Source organism: Mustela nivalis (genome assembly GCF_964662115.1).
Source record: "Mustela nivalis genome assembly, chromosome: Y".
Taxonomy (NCBI): Eukaryota; Metazoa; Chordata; class Mammalia; order Carnivora; family Mustelidae; genus Mustela; species Mustela nivalis.
In genome coordinates, this window is record NC_139041.1 from 21,035,539 (window position 1) to 21,048,249 (window position 12,711).

Below are 12,711 nucleotides of genomic sequence, written 5' to 3' on the forward strand. Positions count from 1 at the left end.
TCATCCATTTTTGGCAGAGTATTCACTGATGCTTTAGTTCCATATATGACCTAGAACTCGTCCTAAGATATGCCAGAACTCTTCAACACCCATTAGCCAGTTCCCTCATTCCCTGCATGTCTCTTTTTTTCCTTGACTCTCAGCTTGATTCCTCAGAGTTATGAGTTACTCCTGTTTTGTCTCCTTCTCTGACTTATCCCCATTCGGATTTTCCTTCTTTCTACTAATGTCCGTGGTGTTCCTCCTAGGGCACATATGAGAGAAGCCATAGGATATTTCCCTTTGACTCCTTGCCCTTTTCATTTCACAAACCCTGTCCTGTGGCATTCATTTCAGTGCAAGAACCAAGAGTTCATCCTCCCTAATGGTTGAGGAATACTCTGTTGCCAATATGGACAACACCTTCTTTATCCACTAGTCTTTGCAAGGACATTGCAGCTCAATCCTCAGTTCTGTTCAAGTGAGCCTTGCAGGCCATCGATATAGGCCATTAATTTTCCTTTGATTAAAGAGACTTGGTCAACAGGGTTATACCCAATAACACAGTAGGTAGAGATAAATAATGGTAACAAGGAGTGCTGTCCATTTCTCCTCCTTAAGGATTAGCTATTATGTATAATGTCACTCTGCATCCAAAGGATGACACACCTCAGAAAGACGGGATGATATACAAGAAGCCTTGTTGTTTCTGATATCTCTAGAAATTTCAGAAGAAAGAGCTAAACTTTGCCATCTCTGGAGAAAGGTTTGCCTAAAAGATCATTTTCGTGCGCCATGCTTCTTGGTATTTAGTGAAGGCATTGTGATGTCCTCTCATCAAATCTAGAGATGGAAGAAGAGGGTAAACTCTAATTCACAAGGATAAAGACCCAATTCAAAGATGGACATTTTAGGAAACCCACCCATGTCATTTCAATAAGGAAAGATAATAAACAATATAATACTTTCCTGTTATCCCTGTGACTTACTTTGGTTTTGAGAGGTCCACATTGTTTTCTTCTGAATTTATGTTGTTGTTCTGCTGTTCTGTTGAGATAGCCTGCCTATCATCCATCATCCGTTTTTGACAGAGTATTCACGGATGCTTTAGTTGCATGGTCGTACTGGTGCTACTCCTAATATATGCCACAACTCCTGACGACCCATTAAGCAGTTCTCTTTTCTGTAATCCTCAGCTTGATTCTCAGAGTCCTGAGTCAGTCCTGGTGGGTCTCAATCTTTGACTTCTTGCCCTTCAGTATCCCTTCCTTTACTAGGGCCAAGGTATTCCTCCGGAGGCACATATTGTGGGAAGTCATATGACATTTCCCTTTGTCTGCTTGCCTTTTCCATTTCACAACAGCGGGGCATGGGACATTCATGTCAAGGCAAGGTGCAGGGGTTCATTCACTAGACGGCAGAGGAATACTGTGGTTCTGAAAATGACCCAACCTTCCTGCTCCACTAGTCAGTGCAAGGGCATTGCGGCTTACTCCAAAGGTTTGCTCGAATGGGCCTTGCAAGCCTTCGGTATAGGACGTCCCTTTCCTTCGGATTAAAGAGTCTTGGTCCACATGTGTATACCAGTTACCACATAAAGTACAGTTAACTAATAATGACAACGGATTCGATCCAGGCCTCTTCATTGAGATTTAGCTCTGATGCAGAATGTCACTCTCCTCGAAGACTTTGCAAAGGTGTTTAAGGGAAATCCAGATAGAGAGAGGCCTCATCTCTTAGAAACGTGTTTCAGAACACTAGCAGACGAGGTAACAAACAAAACCATATTGCGATGCCCTCACCTTTTACCTCGAAAAGGGACTTTCCGTACCTTAGTCATCAATGACCCATAGGCAAAAGACGCTGACAAATTATGCTCTAACCCACAGGACGACAAACCCCACGGAGAGCTGCTCATACCTGCGAATCCTCACCTTTTCTTGAGATATCTAGAATTGTGGTGGAAAAGGACACCTTGCCATATCCGGGAATATATTGGCCTAAAGAAAGGTATACTGAATGCCATTTTTCTTCCTCTATGTCTCCAGAAAGGGGAAGTTGAACATTAACCCACAAGACATCCTGAGTTCTTGATCAGGTTCAGAGGGCTCTTGTTCTGTCCTTCCCAGGGCTTCCTACTTAAAGCCATAGGACACCAAGGTCATGGGAGAGGGACAGCTGCTTCAGTGAAGCCAGCATCTGTGATGTCACAAAGCTTTGAGGTCATAGCAACCACTCCTCATCAACCCAGGCCTGATCACTACACTTGACTGGAGTAGTCATGGGTGGGCCAAGATGACCCCAAGCCATCCCAAACCGCTGGAGCTGCCTGGGACTCTCACCAATGCAGTTTTCAAAGCGAGTCTGTGTCACCTTCTCCATGGCCCAATTCGTAGTGTTTGGTCGTGAGTGTCAGCACCAGCCCTCTGGACCTCAAAGAAAGGCAAGGAACCCACACTCCATCTTAGCCACGACAGGCCAAGAAACTAACAGACTGCAAGCAAAGCCTCAGGGGAGGAAATCCGAGCCCTGCACAAGTGAAATGCCCTCCCACCCAAACACGGAGCATTAGACAGGAAAAGGGCCACCCAAGGGAATCTCAAAGTGAATCCCCACAACCGTGCCAAAGACATGTCTGGAGTCCTCCACAGCAAGGACACGAGTACCTCGAGCGTCTCCAGAAACGGTGCCAACAAGTCCTCCCAATCTTCCAAAAGGACCATGCAAACAAGGCAGACTCTACACCCTAGAACCATAGGTCCAGGACGGACTCATGTTCTTGGAGTCCACAGGAGCCAACGGAGAGCATGTTGGAAGAGACCCATAGCCCAAGTGAAGCCATCTGAAAGACGTCAGGACCCGTTTCAGAAAGACAACATGTATGTCCAAAAGGACGCATTGAAGAGGATTGGAATGTGGAAGAACCTTGAGCACTCCCTCAGGGTGGAGCTGATACTCTCTGTGGAACTGCATGGAGGTGTGGCAGCACAAGCCAGCCTTCACTCTCTCATGACCATCCCCCAAATAGTTACATGCGATAAGAAAACAGTGCCTCTTGCGAAAGATGGGCATGTTCGAATGGAGCCCCAAGAGGATGCACAATGTGTTAACACGGGGTCAGTACAGCGCGACAGACAGCGGATGCTGCAGGTTGGTGAGGAGATCCAGGAAGGCAAAGAACAGGAGAATGAACAAGGGAGCTCTGAGCGAAGGTCGGGCATTTTAGGATGGTGGGATGTTCTCTGTACCTGGCTGCCCTCCATAGGAACCTAGGTCGAAATTCAATAAAACATCCTTTGGCCCCACTCAATTACTGTGCACTGATTTTGTCTTTGTTATCTTATCCAGGTGCAAATGCACGTATTGGACAGAGAGGCAGAGAGATCCCAATCAGGGGGTGGAGCTGGAGAGGAAGAAGCTTACTTGGTCCTGAGCATAGAACCTGAGAAAAGAGTCAATGCCAAGACCCTGGAATCATGAGTTGATCTGAAGGCCGCCTCTGAACTGATGGAGACAACCCGGGACCCAACATTTGACATCTGAATACCTCCAAGTTCTAGATAGAACCGCTGTTCTGTCATTGTTCCGTAATGCAGGGGATAAGGATTTTGGCTTAGGCTGGTGTTGCTTGAGATATCTCACCTGCTTTGAGAGCTGGTATAGCTTTTCCTCTTGAAGTCAGTGATTGGGCTATGGACAAACTATTCTTCGATGCCTATTTGCCTAAACTGAATACCTCCATTCCTAGAGTTCCAAGGGGAAAGGCACTATGTCTTTAGATGCTCCGCTTCTTTGGAAGGTGTTGGGAGTCCACTGTGCCTCTGATTCTGGACCACTTTCTCTGCTCCCAGGTGAGGCTCCTTTTCAGACCCGAGTTCTCCAATCTAGGATCAGCTCTCTTATCTTTCTCTCACTCTTACTTCGCCTACAAGAGGCACCTCTTTCATTTCCATGGAGATTCCCTAAGCTCTCTATCATGTTCCATCATTCTGCCTTCGCTCTGAGAATTTGCCTCCTTATTTTCTAGGCTTGTTTTTCCTAGTCCCTAATTGGATCCTCCACTTCTGCCATGTTTCCGGACTTTGCATCCAGTCTCCTGCCAATCTCCTTTCAGGTGTTCTTTAGGTGATTTTATCTTTATCAGTTTTATATCTGTGGTTCGAGAATCTCTGATATCTCCTATGTTTTCTGATTACAGCGAGTATCCAGGCCGCTGCTTTCAATCCCACATCGGGCGTGTTCTATGTAGTGGTTTCACTCTGATGGCCTAGCCGTGATCATTCCTCCTTCCTTTACCTGGGCATCAATTGATTCTTCCGTCTTTGCGTTGAATCTAGGTTTCTGTCACCTCCCTGTATTCGTTAAACTCATCTGTTTTCTAACCTGAGGGTAATTTCTATAGGAGAAATGGATCCGTGAGTGACTCAGGGCTGGCCCTTAAGATTGTTGAGTGCATGCGTGTGTGTGTGTTTTTGAGTGTGTATGTGACATGCATGCAATCTTCTATTGGTGTTGTGACTGACCCTGTCCTGGAGGCAAGTCATTTGTAGTAGCTCTCCTCTTGGGCCGATTGATGTTTTTAGGGTCAGGGCTTTATATGCTGAGGTATACCTTGGTAGGCTCTGGTGTGCCTGTGAAAGGAGAAACTCCGCCAAATCAACAGAAGGCAGGCCTGCAGAATGCTGTGTTCAGAAGAGAACATGTGGTCAAAGCTATCTTCTCGTCACCTATGGCAGAGTCTGTTCTCCTTGGACTTAGCATCTTCGACTGAGAAAGCAGTCCTCCAAGTGCTCCACTGTTGGGATTTCATGTTGGCTGACTAGGAAGCCTATGTCCTCACCTACCTGTCTGGCCAGAGCTCGGTCTTGATGCTGCTGTTGCCAGAGCCCAAAATTTATGATGTCCACATTGAGTCATCTCCACGAACACTGCCTTTCACGGAATGACTCGCACAACTCACCATCTACCCACTGCATCTCTTGGTATTGTGTCTCTCTGATCATTGTCTCCAGGCTGTATGCTCCTGGTCTCTTATTGGTGAAATATGCAGGAAAAAGATGTTTGCCAAGCCTGATGACATGAAAACTTCAGCCCTCAACACTTGTGTTGTCAAGTAGTCGTGCCCTTCAGACCCTCGGTTTGTCACAGTCAACGGACTTGGGAAACAGGTTCCTTGTGGGTTCCCAGTGTGCCCTGCTCTTCTGTGCCTTGGTCCTCTTCATGGGCTCCAGCACTCTGATCCACAAACCAACCAAATCTCCCCTAAGCCATGTCTCCAACCTTCTCCCATCATCTCTGCAACTTCCGTTCTCTTTCACTCTGGAGTTTACCTTGTAGGTTTCAGGTCAATTTCCACCCCACTGCAGTTATTGTGTTCATCTTCCTGTTGCCTTCATGGCTGGAGAAGCATGAGGTTATTAGTCACTACTACCATCTCACTGTCTTCCATGTCACCACAATTCATACTGAGACATAAGCAAGAAGGAATTCTTCCACTTGTCTCTTAGGGCAGTCTTGCAGAGAGCATTGGGCTTTGTCACATCTATCATGCTCGGGAAGACAACAAACAGACGATTTCTCTAACTCATGAAAGTCAAGAAACATATGAAAGAGAAAGAGTGTTGGGACCCACAGTATCACTCTAATGAGGAATTCAAATGGTGGTGTTTGTTGGAAGGCAGTATTGTGAGAACACGAGTTTCTTGAAGAGGACAAGAGATGACATTCCTTGCAGGAGATTTCCTAAAACCAATGGAATGTGAGTTTTCAAGGCATGTCAAATTGAATTGCAACCCACAAGAGAGCAAATTCCATTCTATCATATTTTAATAATAATTGTGATGTGAAACAAACACACACCACACAACATTAGCACATGCAAACACACAGACACATGAATACACACAAAGATAAGACATGCAAAAGATGGGGAGATAGCGAGGAATCGTACAAATGAAGCAACCCCAAGAAAATACCATACAGTTGAAAGGCAAATAGAATCCAATGAGAAGCCAATCGAAATGAGAACGTGAACTATTACTTATCAATAATACATTCAGTACTCAGGACTAAAGTCTCCCGTCAATACAAACAGTTGTTAGGAGTGGTTGATTCAAAAACAAAACAAAACGCAAAAAGGTAGAAAACATTCATAAAATGCAGCAAATATTAAACAAGCTAATCCTCCTGATGCCCATTGGAGATTTCTTTCGACTATAAAGATACTCATAGATTGCAAGCGAAGAAATCGGGAAGACGTAAGTTATGCTATTTCCAAGGAGAAGAGAGCCAAAGTGTTTGTGCCTAAGTCAGCGAGAGTGATTTTATGCCTTCGAGAGACAAAAGCTAAGCGGAAGGAGTTTTGTCTTGATGGAGCATCAAACAACAGAAACCTAGAAGAATTGCCAACATATACACCACGAACAATGGTGTATCTAAACGTTGGAAGCCTATGAACACACAGGAATAGAGATGGCGACTTTTATCCAATACTGTTGGCAACTATGATATCCACGTTAAGCACAGGACAGATCATCTGGATGGGAAGGTGCTAAGGAATAACAGATGTCCACAAGGGCTCTTGAGACCACCTGAACTTTGGGGATCCATGAGAAAGATTGCGTCTCTGAGGACAATATGATATGTTCGTCCCAGCAGCAGACCTAACTCTGTCTATCTCAGGTCAAGAGCTCGAGGCCAAATCCAGGCAAATTCATGGAAGAGAAGTCAAAACCTATACAGTGCACTTATGATCACGAAGGTATGAAACCAGGAGATATCACTTTCAAATTGGAAATACCACCAGACACTATTAGTTGGAAAACACAACACACACACGAACCAGCAATGAACGCAAGAAAGAAAATCCAAAGGAAAAGCAGAAGAGCCATGAACGAAGGAATCCTAAGAAACTTAGAGGATGAGGCCAAAACATTTTATGGGGAAACCATACAGGGATAAATGCATGCATTGCCAAAATTTAAAAACACCGAGAAATGAAGCGACCTAAAACGATGACTGAAGGAACAAGATGAAGAAAAACCGAACTCCAAAGGTAACAGAAAAATTGAAATCATACATATGATTATCAAAATTAAGGAAATACAAACAAACCAATAGGAAATAAATCAGGAGATCTCACACTTGAGTTTTGACAACACGAACAACCCGCAGAAGTCATTACTGGGATAAAACAGGGAGACAAGCACACAGCTGCAAGTATCAAACCACAAGACAACTGGTAGCAAGGAAAAAAGAATAACCGAAGAGGCACATCCACACATTTATGCTAGCAAATCCAAGAACTGAGAGAAAAGGATATATTCGCAGACACATAGAAACTTCCAAGATGAGATCAAGAAACCTACAAAATCTCAGCTCTCTAGTAGAGATGGAAGCATTTGAAGCAGTAATACAACCCCTGCCAACACACAGTAGGCCAAGTCAAGTCATTTTCCTGGGCCATTCCTCTAGGTATTTAGTGAAGGCATTGTGATGTCCACTCATCAAATCCAGAGATGGAAGAAGCGAGTAAACTCTAATTCACAAAGCTAAAGACCCAATTCAAAGAAGGACATTTTAGGAAACCCACCCTTGTCATTTCAATAAGGAAATATAATAAACAATATAATTCTTTCCTGTTCTCCCTGTGACTTCCTTTGGTTTTGAGAGGGCAACATTGTTTTCCTCTGAATTGATGTTGTTGTTGCTGTTCTGTTGAGAAAGCCTACCTATCACCCATCATCCGTTTTTGACAGAGTATTCACGGATGCTTTAGTTGCATGGACGTACTGGTGCCCCTCCTAATATATGCCACAACTCTTGACCACCCATTAAGCAGTTCTCTTTTCTGTAACCCTCAGCTTGATTCTCAGAGTCGTGAGCCACTGCTGATGAGTCTCCTTCTGTGACTTCTTGCCCTTCAGTATTGCCTTCCTTTACTAAGGGCCGAGGTATTCCTCCCGAGGCACATGTTCTGGGAAGCCATATGGTATTTCCCTTTGTCTGCTTGCCTTTTTCTTTTCCCATCTGCAGGGCATGGGACATTCACGTCAAGGGAAGCGCAGGGGTTCATCACATCGGCGGCAGAGGAATACTGTGTTGCTGAAATGGACCCAAACTTCCTGATCCACTAGTCCGTGCAAGGGCATTTGGCTCACTCCAAAGGACTGCTCGATTGGGCCTGCAAGCCATCAGTGTAGGCCGTCCCTTTCCTTCTGACTAAAGAGACTTGGTCAACATGTCTATACCCGTTACCACAACAAGTACAGTTAACATAAAGTGACAACGGATTTGATCCAGGCCTCTTCATTCAGAGTAGCTCTGATGCAGAATGTCACTCTCCTCGAAGACTTTGCAAAGGTGTTTAAGGGAAAGCTATGTATACAGAAGCCTCATCCCTTAGCCGCGTGCTTCAGAACACTAGGAGACGAGGTAACGGACGGAACCATATTGCGATGCCGTCACCTTTTACCTGTAAATGGGACTTTACGTACCTTAGTCATCACTGACCCATAGGCAATAGACACGGACAAGGTACGCTCTCCCCCACAAACCCCATGGAGAGCTGCTCATACCCGCGAGGCCACACCTTTTCTGGAGATATCTAGAAATTGTAGTGGAAAAGGACACCTTGCCGTCTCCGGGGATATGTTGGCCTAAAGGAAGGTATACTGAATGCCATTTTCCTTCCTCTATGTCTCCAGAAAGGGGAGGTTGGACATTAACCCACAAGACATCCCGAGTTCTTGATCAGGCTCAGAGGGCTCTTGTTCTGTCCTTCCCGGGGCTTCCTACTAAAGCCATAGGACACCAAGGTCATGGGAGAGGGACAGCTGCTTCAGTGAAGCCAGCATCTGTGATGTCACAAAGCTTTGAGGTCATAGCAACCACTCCTCATCAACTCAGGCCTGATCACTACACTTGACTGGAGTAGTAATGGGTGGGCCAAGAGGGCCCCAAGCCATCCCAAACCGCTGGAGCCGACTGGGCCTCTCACCAAGGCAGTTTGCGAAGCGAGTCGGTGTCACCTTCTCCATGGCTCAATTTGTAGTGTTTGGTCGTGAGTGTCAGCACCAGCCCTCTGGACCTCAGAGAAAGGCAAGGAACCCTCACTCCATCTTAGCCACGACAGGCCAAGAAACTAACAGACCACAATCAAAGCCTCAGGGGAAGAAATCTGAGCCCTGCACAAGTGTATGGCCCTCCCCCCCAAACACGGAGCATCTGAACAGGAAAAGGAGCACCCAAGGGAAGCTCAAAGTGAGTCCCCAAAACCGTGCCAATGACATGTCTGGACTCCTCCACAGCAAGGACACGAGTACCTCGAGCGTCTCCAGAAACGGTGCCAACAAGTCCTCCCAATCTTCCAAAAGGACCATGCATCCAAGGAAGACTCTACACCCTAGAACCATAGGTCCAGGACGGACTCATGTTCTTGGAGTCCACAGGAGCCTACGGAGAGCATGTTGGAAGAGACCCATAGTCCAAGTGAAGCCATCTGAAAGACGTCAGGACCCGTTTCAGGAAGACAACATGTGTGTCCAAAAAAACGCATTGAAGAGGATTCGAATGTGGAAGAACCTTGAGCAATCCCTCAGGGTGGAGCAGCTACTCACTGTGTAACTGCATGGAGGTGTGGCAGCACAAGCCAGCCTTCACCCTCTCATGACCATCCCCCAAATGGTTACATGTGATAAGAAAACAGTGCCTCTTGCGGAAGATGGGCATGTTCGAATGGAGCCCCGAGAGGATGCACAATGTGTTAACAAGGGGTCAGTATAGCGCGACAGACAGCGGATGCTGCAGGTTGGTGAGGAGATCCAGGAAGGCAAAAACAGGGAATGAACAAGGGAGCTCCGAGCGAAGGTCGGGCCCTTTACGATGGTGGGAGGTTCTCTGTATCTGGCTGCCCTCCATAGGAACCTAGGTCCAAATTCCATAAAACATCCTTTGGACCCAGTCAAATATTGTGCACTGTTTTTGTCTTTGTTATCTTATCCAACGTGCACATGCATGTATAGGACAGAGAGGCAGAGACATCCCAATCAGGGGGTGGAGCTGGAGAGGGAAAAGCTTACTTGGCCCTGAGCATAGAACCTGAGAAAAGAGTCAAAGCCAAGACCCTGGAATCATGCGTTGAGTGAAGGTCGCCTCTGAACGGGTGGAGACAACCCAGGACCCAACCTTTGACTTCTGAATTCCTCCTGGTTCTAGATAGAGCCGCTGTTCTGTCATTGTCGTGCCCTTCAGACCCTCGGTTTGTCACAGTCAACGGACTTGGGAAACAGGTTCCTTGTGGGTTCCCAGTGTGCCCTGCTCTTCTGTGCCTTGGTCCTCTTCATGGGCTCCAGCACTCTGATCCACAAACCAACCAAATCTCCCCTGAGCCATGTCTCCACCCTTCTCCCATCATCTCTGCAACTTCCGTTCTCTTTCGCTCTGGAGTTTACCTTGTAGGTTTCAGGTCAATTTCCACCCCACTGCAGTTGTTGTGTTCATCTTCCTGTTGCCTTCATGGCTGAAGAAGCATGAGGTTATTAGTCACTACTACCATCTCACTGTCTTCCATGTCACCACAATTCGTACTGAGACATAAGCAAGAAGGAATTCTTCCACTTGTCTCTTATGGCAGTCTTGCAGAGAGCATTGGGCTTTGTCACATCTATCATGCTCGGGAAGACAACAAACAGACGATTTCTCTAACTCATGAAAGTCAAGAAACATACGAAAGAGAAAGAGTGTTGGGACCCACAGTATCACTCTAATGAGGAATTCAAATGGTGGTGTGTGTTGGAAGGCATTTTAGTGAGAACACGAGTTCCTTGAAGAGGACAAGAGATGACATTCCTTGCAGGAGATTTCCTAAAACCGATGGAATGTGAGTTTTCAAGGCAAGTCAAATTGAATTGCAACCCACATGAGGCCGAATTCCATTCTCTCATATTTTAATAATAATTGTGATGTGAAACAAACACACACCACACAACATTATCACATGCAAACGCACACACACATGAACACACACAAAGATAAGACATGCAAAAGTTGGGGAGAAAGCGTGGAATCGTACCAATGAAGCAACCCCAAGAAATTTCCATACAGTTGAAAGGCAAATAGAATCCAAGTGAGAAGCCAATCGAAATGAGAACGTGAACTATTACTTATCAATAATACATTCAGTACTCAGGACTAAAGTCTCCCGTCAATACAAACAGTTGTTAGGAGTGGTTGATTCAAAAACAAAACAAAACGCAAAAAGGTAGAAAACATTCATAAAAATGCAGCAAATATTAAACAAGCTAATCCTTCTGATGCCCATTGGAGATTTCCTTCGACTATAAAGATACTCATAGCTTGCAAGTGAAGAAATCGGGAAGACGTAGGTTATGCTATTTCCAAGGAGAAGAGAGCCAAAGTGTTTGTGCCTAAGCCAGCGCGAGTGATTTTATGCCTCGAGGGACAAAAGCTAAGCGGAAGGAGTTTTGTCTTGATGGAGCATCAAACAACAGAAACCTAGAAGAATTGCCAACATATACTCCACAAACAACAGAGTATCTAAACGTTGGAAGCCTATGAACACACAGGAACGGAGATGGCGACTTTTATCCAATACTGTTGGCAACTATGATATCCACGTTAAGCACAGGACAGATCATCTGGATGGGAAGGTGCTAAGGAATAACAGATGTCCACAAGGGCTCTCGAGACCACCTGAACTTTGGGGATCCATGAGAAAGATTGCGTCTCTGAGGACAATATGATATGTTCGTCCCAGCAGCAGACCTAACTCTGTCTATCTCAGGTCATGAGCTCGAGGCCAAATCCAGTCGTAATTCATGGAAGAGAAGTCAAAACCTATACAGTGCACTTATGATCACGAATGTATGAAACCAGGAAGATATCACTTTCAAATCGGAAATACCGCCAGACACTTAAAGTTGGAAAACACAACACACTCACGAACTAGCAATGAATGCAAGAAAGAAAATCCAAAGGAAAAGCAGAAAGAGCCATGAACCAAGGAATTCTAAGAAACTTAGAGGATGAGGCCAAAACATTTTATGGGGAAACCATATAGGGATAAATGCATGCATTGCCAAAATTTAAAAACACCGAGAAATGAAGCGACCTAAAACGATGACTGAAGGAACAAGATGAAGAAAAACCGAACTCCAAAGGTAACAGAAAAATTGAAATCATACATGTGATTATCAAAATTAAGGAAATACAAACAAACCGATAGGAAATAAATCAGGAGATCTCACACTTGAGTTTTGACAACACAAACAACCCGCAGAAGCCATTACTGGGATAAAACAGGGAGACAAGCACACAGCTCCAAGTATGAAACCACAAGACAACTGGTAGCAAGGAAAAAAGAATAACCGAAGAGGCACATCCACACATTTATGCTAGCAAATCCAAGAACTGAGAGAAAAGGATAAATTCGCAGACACATAGAAACTTTCAAGTTTAGATCAGGAAACCTACAAAATCTCAGCTCTCTAGTAGAGACGGAAGCATTTGAAGCAGTAATACAACCCCTGCCAACACACAGTAGGCCAAGTCAAGTCATTTTATTGGGCCATTCTTCTAGGTATTTAGTGAAGGCATTGTGATGTCCACTCATCAAATCCAGAGATGGAAGAAGCGAGTAAACTCTAATTCACAAGGCTAAAGACCCAATTCAAAGAAGGACATTTTAGGAAACCCACCCTTGTCATTTCAATA